The following is a 12,651-nucleotide window of genomic DNA, read 5'->3' as shown; positions in this document are numbered from 1 at the left end:
AATTCTGGCCTTCTTTCTTCTGGACGAGCGAGCGGCAGCTGGACTTCGGGCTGACCAAGGCCGACTTCTCTACAGACGAATATTCAGTTTCGTAATGTTAAACTGAATTGATTGAACCGAGAAATGAAGCACCAACAACAAATAGATACATGTATCACGTTTACTAAGGCGACGTAATAACAACTATAATAAATCGCTATCTCACATTAATGATTACAACAGTGGCACCTTATGTAAACCAAATCCAACTGTACCGCTAATATTCCCTGCTAGTCAAGGTAATATATAATGATATATTATGTTGGCTTATTTTATCATTAATTATATTGCTTGGCTGAACTACTTTCCGATGAGAATGCTCCTCATTGTTGCCTGCTCTTTTGTTACGAGTAAATAAGCTTCGCATTGACAAAATGTTTGTAACGATACCATAGCTTGCCAAGGATCTGTGGTACGGTCCAAAAAAACAAAAGCCTTTAGACAAACGGCGCTCGTCCTGAACAGCGTTTCAATAAGAAATTCAACAATAGCAATCTCAGCTAGAAATGCTCGAATATCGATTTGCCAATACAAGGGTTATAATAAGTAGGACACATAGGACAATACAATATTTCGCCAAGATATTTTTGAGAGCAAGTTACGTTTCGAAATTGTCAGCGCCTCATGACCTAAATATACGTACTACCAAGTTACTTCAACTAATTAGAACAAGCGAACATATATTTTGCGTGAATCCTGATCTGTAACATTGTGTTTTCTCTTAGGGTTTCACGCGCCCAGAATGATATACAACAATTTATATATAGCCAACAATAGTCCACTTGCTTAACAGCTCTACAAGTGACTGACTATGTGTATAGTTAGCTGGACTGCTAGGCCAAACTTTGGCTAGGACCAACTAGCAACACACTTCTTTCGTTTCTATCCCGATACGAATGAGCAATTCACGTATCTCGTTTGAGACGATCTTAGTTGTTTCAACTTTAACTTCATCCGGTTCTGATGTTTAGCGTTGCTTCAAACGGCTAGCTCCTGCCTGCATAAAACAGGACGAGTTTAGCATTCCTTCCGAATCAGGCTAAATTTCGTCCGTTATCGTTGGGCTCTTACGCGGCGGAGTAAACTCATACGCATACCAAACAATATAAGAAAGAATAAAACCAAATCGTTTTTACAGCCATATCTAATCGAACCGTTGGACAACTGCCACAGAAATTTCGCTTATTACATTACTATGGTTTGTTGTTTTGGGTTATAGATATTGAAAGTGAAACATTTTGAGTTACAATACGAAAAAACAAATGGTCGATATCCCTGTCCTATTAATCGATGCTTGCTGTCCTCTATTGACTCATGAAACAATTTTTAACAGACAGAACAGAACCGGGCGAGTATCGTCAGCAGGAACAGGATCACAAGGACAAGTGTTACTGTCATATGCTGATATTCGAAATGTACCTGTACACCTTCTTGGGCATGTCATCTACGTATCGTCGAAGTCGCTACGGTCCCCATTTATATCTTTGACTATTCCCAATGTCACGGGAAGCAGGTCTCGGAAAACCTACCAAATTCGAACGTATCAACAAGTAGCAGTTCATTAACATACACGTGTGCTAGCAGTACACATCACATAAATAACACACAAAAGCATTCTTTCTGTATACAAACGAATGCTGCACAAGTATGGCTTCACTATGCCGAAGCATCACCATAGTCACTCACGGAAAAACTCATGAAATAAGCCAAGTGTAAAAGCACTGTAGTCACGATAGGAGTACCTCACTTCTTACGGCCGTTGTTTTTGGCGAAAAAAAACAAGTAGTCCTATTCTACAGGTCCTGCGGTAATTCTTACACATCTTACATGGACATATTCCTTAACTACAATATATATATATATATGTATGCCAACAAGAGAATCGTTACTGCTGTTGTTTTTCTTCTGCATGACATTCTCTAGCAACCTGCGAGAATGGGGAGATGAGGATGCTTAAACGGACTAACTATTTTCGAAACGCATTAGGATATTTTCGTGCCAGAAAGACAGAGAACCTGCTTTACGTCCAAGCTTATCAACACCATGCCTAATCCCCGGAAGAACGATACCGCAAGCCGAAAAGACATGGCGGCCGTCGAAATAAAAAGCTGATTAGGGTCGTCCTCTTTTATGAGAGAAGCCTTTGTCCCCGTGGAGCGGAAGGAGTATCGCATTTAAGAAATGGGTAATGCCCTCAGGAGATGCTTACATAAACGATCGCCATTCCATTGTCGGCTCGAAAAAAAATTCTAGGAGTAACAATATTAACGCTGCAGACTACGTAGCGTTGACTCAAAGCTATAATATGCAACGATACCGCTACGATTACTATTTTGTGATTCCCAAATGTGGATGTTAGAAATGGCTATCTAAATGCCTGCCGTCTACGGACTTTACGTTTTGTAAGAGGATCGTGGCCTTTAATGGGGTTTTAGTTATGCATTTCCTTCAAATGACCTTCTGCACCTTTACTTTCGTAAGCCACATCGCTCATTTGGAGTGACGGAATAGATGCAAATTTTTGCCTGGTACCGATTAGCACTTTCCCTAACGCTACGTTCACGTGGAGAATTTTAATAGTTGGCTATGCGTTGCTGAGCCCAGGGTAAAAGGCTCGTGTTGGTCAAACCGTCAACATATATATACGCGCCACTTCAACATAGCTACTACAATTTAGACCCTATTTCTGTACGGTATTGAACTGACGTGTAGAAATCGGTAAGACCTAGGAGGTAGGGAAACAAGAAACTCTAGATTTTTCAGTTAGTAAATTTCATAGACTGTATACATAAGTAAACAGTACGCATGCATTTTTGTTACGTTTGCTCTTTTCTTGACGTATTTAAGGATTAATTTCAGATGAAGTCAACCACGTTTTCATTTTGCCGAAAGGATGCACACTCAATGGCGCTATATACATAAACTCTAAACGACATAAAAAAACAATACTTTAAGGATTCGTACTTCACCATCATAAATAGGCATGATGCTCTTTCTTCGATAAATATATCTAGCATTCTACCTTTTAGGCAGGATATGCCGTGGAAGTCTTTGTTTTCTTTTTCACACATAACAAACACTAGTTGCCGTCCTCCATATCCGGTTTGTGCACGGTGCATTGTACACGTACGGTTATACGGAAGATCTTCAACTAGCAGGTATTACAGCCAATAGTACACACGTGCCCCTTTCGTGTCGATACAGCTCTATATACATACATATAGAGATCAAAGTTCGCAGGCCAATAAAGTCTTACACCAGATATCTTAAGCGGTGTGAGTGCCCCAAGAGACGACGTACGAGGATGTTCTTTCAGCACGACCATCATCATAGGGCGAATGGCGGTAGCGGCAATCGATCAGATGAAGCCAGACGTAAAATACTAAGCTGCGAAAACTGAAAAGCAATACTTTGCTGAAGGGATACTGAGGGTGCTGTTGTTGTGAATACGCCTAGAGGTGGTATTTGAGCCGCTCTGTTCTTTTTGATGCCTCCGGCGATGTCCGACCTCCAACAACCCCGGCTTGTCCACATTTTCCTCCATGAGAAAGGCGGCTTGATGACAATGATACTGCGTCAGGCATTGAGACGATTAGATAAACAGAATCGTCATCGACAGCATAGATTATCATTATGCTCCAGGCCTTTCTTTCTTAGCTCTTCTAACCTAGCTTTGACAGTAAAAGCGCCACCGCAACGTGGATCCGTTCCTGGTGACATTTTTGTAACGATGACCGCTTCGCTGAAGGGGCAGCTGTAGCTTATGTTACCGTTTGCCCCGCCCTAGCTGTCTTTTCTGACTTCTCTTACAACCCGAACCCGAGCCAACTGTGTATGCAACAATCCACTACGGTGAACTGATTTAACCAATTCTTAACAAATAGAGAGAAAGCCAACCAAATCGAGTTTCGTGTTGACAGTATTTACCTGAACGCTTGGATTACCATTAGAAGTTAGGCAGGGTCGGAATGTTACGTCAAATTAAGACAGATCGAAACAAGCGAGCACGACAAAGTATACTAAACAGAGTCTTCTCGATATGTCTACGCTGGAATCAAGCTCATTCGTAACTACTACATCCATTGATGTTTTTGGAAAATGGCTGCTTTGTTACAGCTATGAGCCATATAGTAAGTTCGCTAAGCTGATCGTTAACAAACGTACCACGATTCACGTTGAAAACAGTTAGTTCTTATTAATCGTTCGTGAGTTTCGTGTAGAAGAAAATCATCGCCATTAGCAACTGATTGTCTGCTCCTGTATTTGAAGCATAGCGCGAATGACCCCTCCAACATATTCTTGCCGGACAGCTGCGTACGGAACGGTTAATTTACGTTGTGTTTATGTCCGTCTACGGTTAGGACGATAATCAAGCAGCCTTATGTTCCACGTCCATATACAATATAGGGCTGTGCTCGTCTGAGGCGAAGCCTTGATTCAAGTATAGATCGCTGAACTCGTTTCTTGTTTTCGAAATAATTTTAGGAAGTACTTTAAGCAAATATCGAAAGAGTTTTTGTAGTACTGCAATGCCAACCTATTGCCAAGGCTGACGTTTATACGCTTTGTATCGATATAAGTTCGGCATTGGCCTATTATGATGCTCGATCTTAAGTGTTGTACAGCGACTGCAAAAGACGTAGGCCTTCGATCCGTGATCACTTTATTTTGCTGCATTCATTTACATTCTATGTAGAAACGTCACCTCAATCGCTAAACCACTTAGCTGCAGCTTCCGCGACGCAGAGGTGTGTTGTTTCTTGCTTTCCCTATGATACTATGGTCACGAGTTCAGTGAAACCAACGAGCTCGCTACTCGTTCACAAAGCATTCGTATCACAAATGGCGTCCTTCTACCTAAATTTCAAACACATTTGACGAAGAAATGATCGGAAAATGCTGATTGAATCAAGAAAGGATCAAGGACGATGCTGTCAACATAAAAATACCGTCGCTGTACCTACTTCAAGGCCAGGGGAGAACGCTTTAAAGATGTTCCAAATAACACTCGAAACTGAGCCTGTTTGACCGTTTTCATCTATTCCATCTCAGAACAGAGAAAATACCTTTCTAGAACATTGACGATACGACCAAATAGCACATAATTTAATTGTATTTACCAAAAATGGCTAGGTGGGTTATCTTAACGGAAGCTGATTCACGTAAGGTCAAAAATACTACCTGTCGCAACGTAGTTCAAGCGACACGAAGTTAGAATCCGATTAATTGTCTATCAAGTTTATAATGGCCCTGTTTATGAGTGAGATTTTATGCGGCAATTTCGCAAGGGTGTTCATCTAGTCAATAACTAATGTTGGTTACGAGGGCAAGCAAGAGCTCTACGGAGATCGATGCCGAAACCAAACGATTTCCAGCCCTCGCAAACGTTTAGACTAGTCTACCATTTGCCAACTTTAAGCGAACTAGGACAAATTTCCATAAGCGCGCCCTAGACTATACAGATAGAAAAATACCAACGGCCGACTGAACTCAGGTAGAAAAGGGAAAAACACATACATGGTCATAAACTCAACTAATGATTTTCGCAATACACAAGTAATGCAGCAAAACAGAATCTGTTTCGGTGTACTGATACAGATAAGGTATGCCCCCACAGCTGAGGCACGACAACAAATTGTTTGTTCTACCTCGGACGCTCAAAGTAGACGACGCTACATTTCTAATTAGTCCGCTCAAGGCGATGTGTATCTACTCTTAGCTTGAGCGGTCCTTTTTCCGACCCAGGGACAGCTAGTAGGATCGGGAATGAGCATACGATAAAGGCGAGCCTCTTGGTCAGTGTCAACGTTAGAGCTGAGCATCTGTCCGTCCAAATGAACTGTATTACGTCGCTGGTCGAGAGAGCATTTCGAGACAGTCTTGCTACACGTTGCCCTGTACGCAATGCCAATAAATAGGAGAACGTACTGAATTCATTCTGATGCAGGTTTGTCAAATTGAAAAAATAACCTTGCTGGTCACCGCCATGGCATCGCATAATGCCTTATTTTATTATTAATGCCAATTAACGGAAAAAGGTTCAGGTATGGCGCGGTCAAATGTTGGCGAAATGAAGTCTCCTAATCTCATATCGCCATACGCAAGCACGTTCGTATTCGTTAAGCTTCACCCGTTCTGAAATACTCCAGCTACCTCGAACGTCTATCATATGAACACCTCATTTAAATGTTAAAATTCGAACGGTTGAAATATCTCTTTGTCAATGAGGTTTAACTAAATTTTGAATCTATGTTGTCTATCTCTAAAAGTGGCGGAAGACTCACCTATCTTCCACTTCTATTATATGGAAATTATACAAGTACTACATTGATGCAAGTTGCATTGTATTCGACCAATCGCTAAGCGACAAGCGGCGCTCATTTAAGTTGAATCGTGTCTCGATTGACAACTTCTTTTAATAGGCATATAATATTGTTTTTCGTAATAAAATTCTCGCCCGAATGCATTACAGTTGCCACGAACGGCAAAAGAAGGCTCGTTTTAGGCCAACAGCGCCAAGGCGTGGGAACATCGGAACTGACTCCGACGTCAGCAAGCCATCGAATCGATCTGACGCAATAGGCGTTAAAGGCTCTACAGCGTTAGAGTATTTGTTACCTGATAGATTGAGGCTAAGCACCTGTATTCTTTCAATGATAAGATTTAGCTAGGTGTTCTTCTATGTAGCTAGTGCCATATTTGTCTCAAAAGTATTTTTTTCTATATGCAGACTCTTTTAGATGAAAGAAAATGATGAGAAATGATGAGAAAAAAGCGGACGCCTTCCAAAGCGACGAACAGGTGGACGTAAATTGTTGCCGGATTCACAGCTTTCTTGTTCCAGTCTTCCGTTACAGTTGATAGCACACAACAACATAAAACATTTGCGCTAGCTAAAGACTAAATGTTAGCGTCTCAGATGACTGACAAAAAAGCTAAGCCTGAAACACTACCGTCCCTCCGACGAGCTTCCTTTGTCGTAGGACCTTAAGCAAAAGACACAGGCTCCACTCTCAAATCAAACGCTAATTAGTTTGCCGCAGCACTCTGATCGGCCTCTTGCGTATGAATTGGTTCTTCATTTATCCTTATCGTTCATTTTTCCTCTAAAACTTTCGCCTCGTTGGACAAGTGCTTTGTTTTATGGAGCGTTGAAGAGGTAACTGTTGGAGTAACTTAAGCTAAATATAACATCTACCCTATACTAGAGACAGTCCGATCTAGACTATGTAGTCCTACGTAGACATTCATTGAAACGGGTTCAAGTGTTTCTTCACGTGACTGTTTTATACTGCACAATGACATTGTTTGAACCACTCTAGAGATACTGCGCATTCACTACTCTGTTCCCCGAGTCTCTATGAAGAATCTAAGAAAATCGAACCTGGTGCTTCGGTATTCGACGTTTCTAACTACTCGACCGGCATCGCGAATCTAGAACCGTACAAATACTGTTAATACTTCTATTCTGTGTTGTCTTAAAGGGGAATTGTTTCTGAACTGAATTTTTTTTTTCTTATTTCACCTAATGATTACATTATCTAGAACAAAGTTGCATTGGCAGAACCTCATCAAAGTTTAGCGCTAACTTTCACTTTTTTGCTATTGCTACTTACATGTAATATGGCTATGTATCGCTTTTAGTTGTGGCTAATATGGCTTTTAGCGCGATGTCCATAAGGATTTATAAGTGAATACAGTACCTATTTATAGATGCTTCGATAACAGCGACGAGCAAGGCCTTCGTACCTAGCAAGCGTCCTATACTAGAAGCTTAGTGCATTATCTCAACGCACGATGTTTTCAGGCGAGTGTTATGTGACTCTCATTAAAGCTCCATTGTGTCCTAAAAGGTGTTGATTATTTCTCTTATTAAGGCACATATTTTGACTTTTAGTTTCTTGCAGATGGCTGCTCTTATATCAGGATTCAGGCAGGCTTCATTTGAAATGTAAACAGCATAGTAAACACTATTGCCTATCACGTATCGCTGAAGTGAGGTTTCAGTACAACATGTAGGTAGGCGTACACGTCATAATCACATTATAGGCCATAGTAAAATCATCAAATGCTTTTAGTTCACGGATCCTAGGTAATCCACCGATTTGCAGAAGATATACGACAGAACACAATAACTGTAAATGCGACATTTCTATGCGCAGACCTTTCAAAAGTCACAGACGGTAACGCACTTTTCACTGATGTAAAAATCAATGCATGATTAGATATGCCCTATTATTGATCACTTACGATCGAGAACGGCAGCTGGCAGAGATTTTATTCTAAATTCAGAGCGAATTGGCAGACAGATGTACTCGGATCGCTACCGTCCGATCTGACGATGCATCCTTTTGATACTGACAAAAAAAACAGCTCGGCGTATCGTACCGACCCAATATTTGAATCCAGAAAATTTCAAACTCATCCCTCGCAATCAACTTCACGATAGTATGTCGATGTTTACTCAGGTCATTTGTTGTCGATAATATTATCATCATAGCTGACCTCATAAAATTGAAAATACTGCTTACAGAAACTGTGTGTTCGTCAACATGATCTCGGCTGAGCTATAAAGTTTTCCAAATTTCTTTTCAGTTACGCAGACACACCTCGTAAGCTAATATAAGAAGAGCCTTTAGTCCGCTTTTCTATCATTTGATGTGGCGTTACATTTTGTTTCAGTCAAAAAAGGCTTGAGCCAATGGCAGGCCTTCAAAGGGAAACTTAGAAGGTCAGTTGTCTAACACCGCATGCGAGTGTGGCACGAATTTTTTTTTATCGAAAAATTGCTAATTTTAAGCGTGTCTTAAAATTATCTTGATGTTAACCTAAGGGTTTTCCGTAACTTTTTAAGAGCACTACACCTGCTTTTCATAAAAGCTATCCTTATTGATGGCTGGGAAAAGAAACAGAGCTTTGTTGACAGTAGGCTATGTTTCTTTTACTTGCTCAGAAGAAAACGGACGTCGGAAGCTGCAGAACAATGATAGACGCGGTTTGCAGCCCAAAAGTAGCGACCCATCTGAGTCAGAACTGAGAAGTCGCCCTAAGCGGACGACGAATTTCGCTAATTATGCAACTAACGATAGTTGACACATTGCCCAAATGCCATAAGGAGGCACAATTGCCCGATGATCGTATAAAACTATAGGATTTCGAAAATAGAACGAAGGGTACTCCTGGTTTGTTTTTTTTTGCTTTCTAGACGTCTTCCTTTGAAAAAGGGAACGTTGTTTCTTGGATAAATGTGTCACCGCTGCGCAGTATACATATTCAGTCGCATCGATCGATCAATGGCTACTTGCATATAGAGCCCTTCCACAACTGATTTAACTTTCGATATTTGAAAACGATCGAGGAAAAACTTCCATCTCTTTCCAATATTGTTAAGCCATCTGTTCCAAAGAAAAGGAGTATCTAACAAAATCTGTTGGTGAGAGACGGGGGAAGACGCAGAACTAGATAACGACATACGACCAGCTGTCACGTTGCTCTCTCTGTCACGGTTAGGTCAGAAAGCTGAAGAAACTCGTTTCTATAACATACTGCGCCGATTCACGATCTCGCCTTGAGCATAGCCATTCTACAACTAACATGTAATCTGATTTTTTTGATTATCTAACTATCAATAGAAAGTGTTTTTGCCTATTACGACATCCTACGAGCAAGGTGTTATTGCTTGATTGTTAATTTGATCGCTCACACAAACAGATGATGTACAACCCCCGCTTACCTAATGAGTTGGCTGACACCAAATGGATACATTAAATGTAGGACTCGCTTCTTCCAGCTGACTTATTGATTGATTTTGTATGTCATACTGCTGTCAATTTATTGTTCTACAGATTTTATGTCCGGTGTCGGTGTTGGGCATTCCGCGAGATGGCTGGCTCCCAGCACGACACGAACGCCCGCCGACCCATTTGGTAACCCGACGAATGTCCATAGTACTGTAGTAAACATGTGTGAAAATAACGAATAGTATAAGATGTTTTTATTTGAGCCCATAACTGAATTTGCTCTGATTTAACATATAGTTGATTACTGCTTCTGATTTAAGTCACTCGCAAAGTCCGTTAACTGTCCGTGAAAGCTTTCGTCCGAGATAATGTTCGATTCTGTTTGAATCAAAATCGAAGCACACGGGTAAGAGTACCCATAGTACTAAACAAATGCCTTAGTCTACACAGCGGACGCAAATCAGGTATAAGGCCATATAAAAGAATTTCGTTGATCTCATCAACTCATCGACGTCTCACTACGAATGCGAACAGCACCGAAAGCATATGGAACAGGTAGGCTACCTGCTATACAAGGTGGTCCACGTTTAAGCAATGGGAATTACGGAATTTCCCATCACCCCAATAAACAATCTGTCCTTAGAAATATTTCCGAAAGCACGATTCTCGATTGAACCTTAATCGGCAAGGTAGGTTCCTGCTAAACCGTTATCATGTTAGGATCGAAATCCACATAGAATGGTAGCAGAAGTTAGCGAAAGTTCGGGAAAGTGCGATGTCGTCTCGCTGGCAGCGACGTCCTTGACTTTTTGCGTTACATACGGATCACGTCATCTGGCTTCCATGCATCTATTGCTTGACAGGTAGGAGGCTGAACTGACTTGACCGGCTAGATTGCCGGACATATAAGTCGTGGGATCTAGATTAGCCATCTGGATAGGATACTATCATGGATCATATCGTGTGCACTGATTGTATTGATTGACTCTACATCATTAGTTAAATCCGCTTCCACAATGGAAGTTGCGTATATTCCTATGGAACGAAAAAGCTATAGCTGAAAAGTGCGTTCGCCTGCTCTGTGACGATCGAATATAAATACAGTATTTTAAATCAAACGCTGAATTTAACATGGCAGTAGCGCATAAGCAGTACATTCGCCGCGACGTATTCCCGCTAAAAACGATGCTAGCGACAAAACTGAATTAAACGCGGGCCAATCAAACGTGTTACTTTTGTTGCAAAATGATTTTTATCAGATTCGAAAAGATAAATCATTCATATAATCTCTATTTATGAGTGCGTAAATTTCTTTGACTTTTGCCCTTTGTCCAATAGGGTACTCGGTGCGATTCGTATCAGACAGCAGTATGTCCCTTAAAAAACATCGACGATAACAGTTATCATGTCGAACAATAATAACGACACATTAAGACGGTCAGGTAAGACCTATTACATTTTATGCCAGCATTTTGGACACATGTTGATACCTATCTACCGCCGTTTATGGGACACTCTAGTACTACTTGATGAAAGCAAAAGAAACGCCCAAAAGTCAGATGGCCAATCCGTGGGTACGCGATATCCAATACCGTTCCCGTACACAACCTACCTTCACTGCCATATTGATACAGTCATTGAACGTTCATACAGGTGAGCTTCACGTGTCTGGCCGGTATCATGCTGTAAATACATACATACATGTATGTATAGATATATATGTACATACATACGTGATGGAGAGAACCTACTGGAGCAGGCCCAGCTGGCTTCTCGATGTCTAGGACTTTCGGCGAGCATCGGTTCGCAACTGATTGACAACATGATTCGGACGTGGACAGAATATCGTCATACGCTCGCGTCGTCTCCACAAGGCGGGCATGTACCATTAATAGCGGCCCCAATAAATTCTTCCTTGTTTAAAAACGCTGATTCACAACCATACCTCAATGATGATATTGTAGCAACAACTGAAGACAGTAGCCCCACACATGTTTCCTAGAGCTTCGGACACGCCATAGCTACATGCATACTAGCGGCCCTTACCGATGGGTCGTTGCATGGCACTCTATAGCAAACTGTGCTGCAGCTCTGGCGGAGGCTCAACATCGCGCGGCTCCTGTTTGGCAGTCAGCGAGTCCGCCACGGTATTTCCGACAGCTCGGGTTCAACTCTAGGGCGTATATCAGCTTCGGGTTTGCATACACACGGATAGGTAACATCCCATGGCACGATTTGGTATCAACGACAGCTGAAAATAGTGCTCGATTTACTCACGATTGCTGGCAATATGGGCCAATGTGGGCCGAGCTGGACGATGAGGGGTCGTCTGTGCGACAGTGGCAACAGCACAGAGCGCAGAGCGCGCTCAGGGGGGCACAGACACACGCCACACGAAGGGAGAGAGATCAATTGCTGCTGTTGGTTGGCGCTAGCTGTTCGCTGCAGCCGTAGCAGGCTCACAGGCAGACTTGATGGTAGTGAGGTACTTCTGTAGACGACAGCGAGGCTTTCGTGGACTCTTACACAGAGGTAGAGGCCTGAAAAGGCTCAGACGCCTCCTTCACTTTACTCTCGCAAAACATTTACCAGTATACAGCCACTCTGCCAGTATACAGCAGGGCTAAAACCTGAGTAGTACTAGAAGCTGGAGTAAAAAAGGCGCATGCGCGAACTGACGTCAATTCGCTGTGGATGTGGGGGTCCGCAGGGAGCCAAACAGGCTCGCTAGCTAGCCTGCTGGTGTCGCCGCCGCTGGTCGGCGGCTGCGGGGCTGATACCGACGGCGGGTTTTGTAAGGTATGGCAGGCCGAAACTATACAGCTGGATGAGCGCAGAGGTTTCCGGGCCTAGGCAGTAAATCTAATTTAAC

General features: G+C 42.1%; 1 protein-coding gene across 3 annotated transcripts in view; it reads right to left on the bottom strand.

The window, feature by feature from the left end:
- Positions 1–12,396, bottom strand: part of IA-2 (tyrosine phosphatase IA-2) — a 71,346-nt gene extending 58,950 nt beyond the window's left edge. For 2 of the 3 annotated variants that reach the window (XM_022799245.2, XM_022799253.2), the window contains exon 1: positions 12,057–12,396. The gene's annotated coding sequence lies outside the window, so the exon portion shown is untranslated. Of the gene's footprint in view, positions 1–11,512; positions 12,003–12,056 lie in introns of those variants that run through there. The other variant, XM_022799274.2, reaches the window with a different exon arrangement.
- Between the last annotated feature and the right edge of the window lie 255 nt (positions 12,397–12,651).

Source organism: Varroa destructor, unplaced genomic scaffold (genome assembly GCF_002443255.2).
Source record: "Varroa destructor unplaced genomic scaffold, Vdes_3.0 BEIS01000001.1, whole genome shotgun sequence".
In the NCBI taxonomy this organism is placed as follows: domain Eukaryota; kingdom Metazoa; phylum Arthropoda; class Arachnida; order Mesostigmata; family Varroidae; genus Varroa; species Varroa destructor.
The sequence above is the reverse complement of the archived record's forward strand: the minus strand, read 5'-3'. Positions and strand labels throughout refer to the sequence as shown.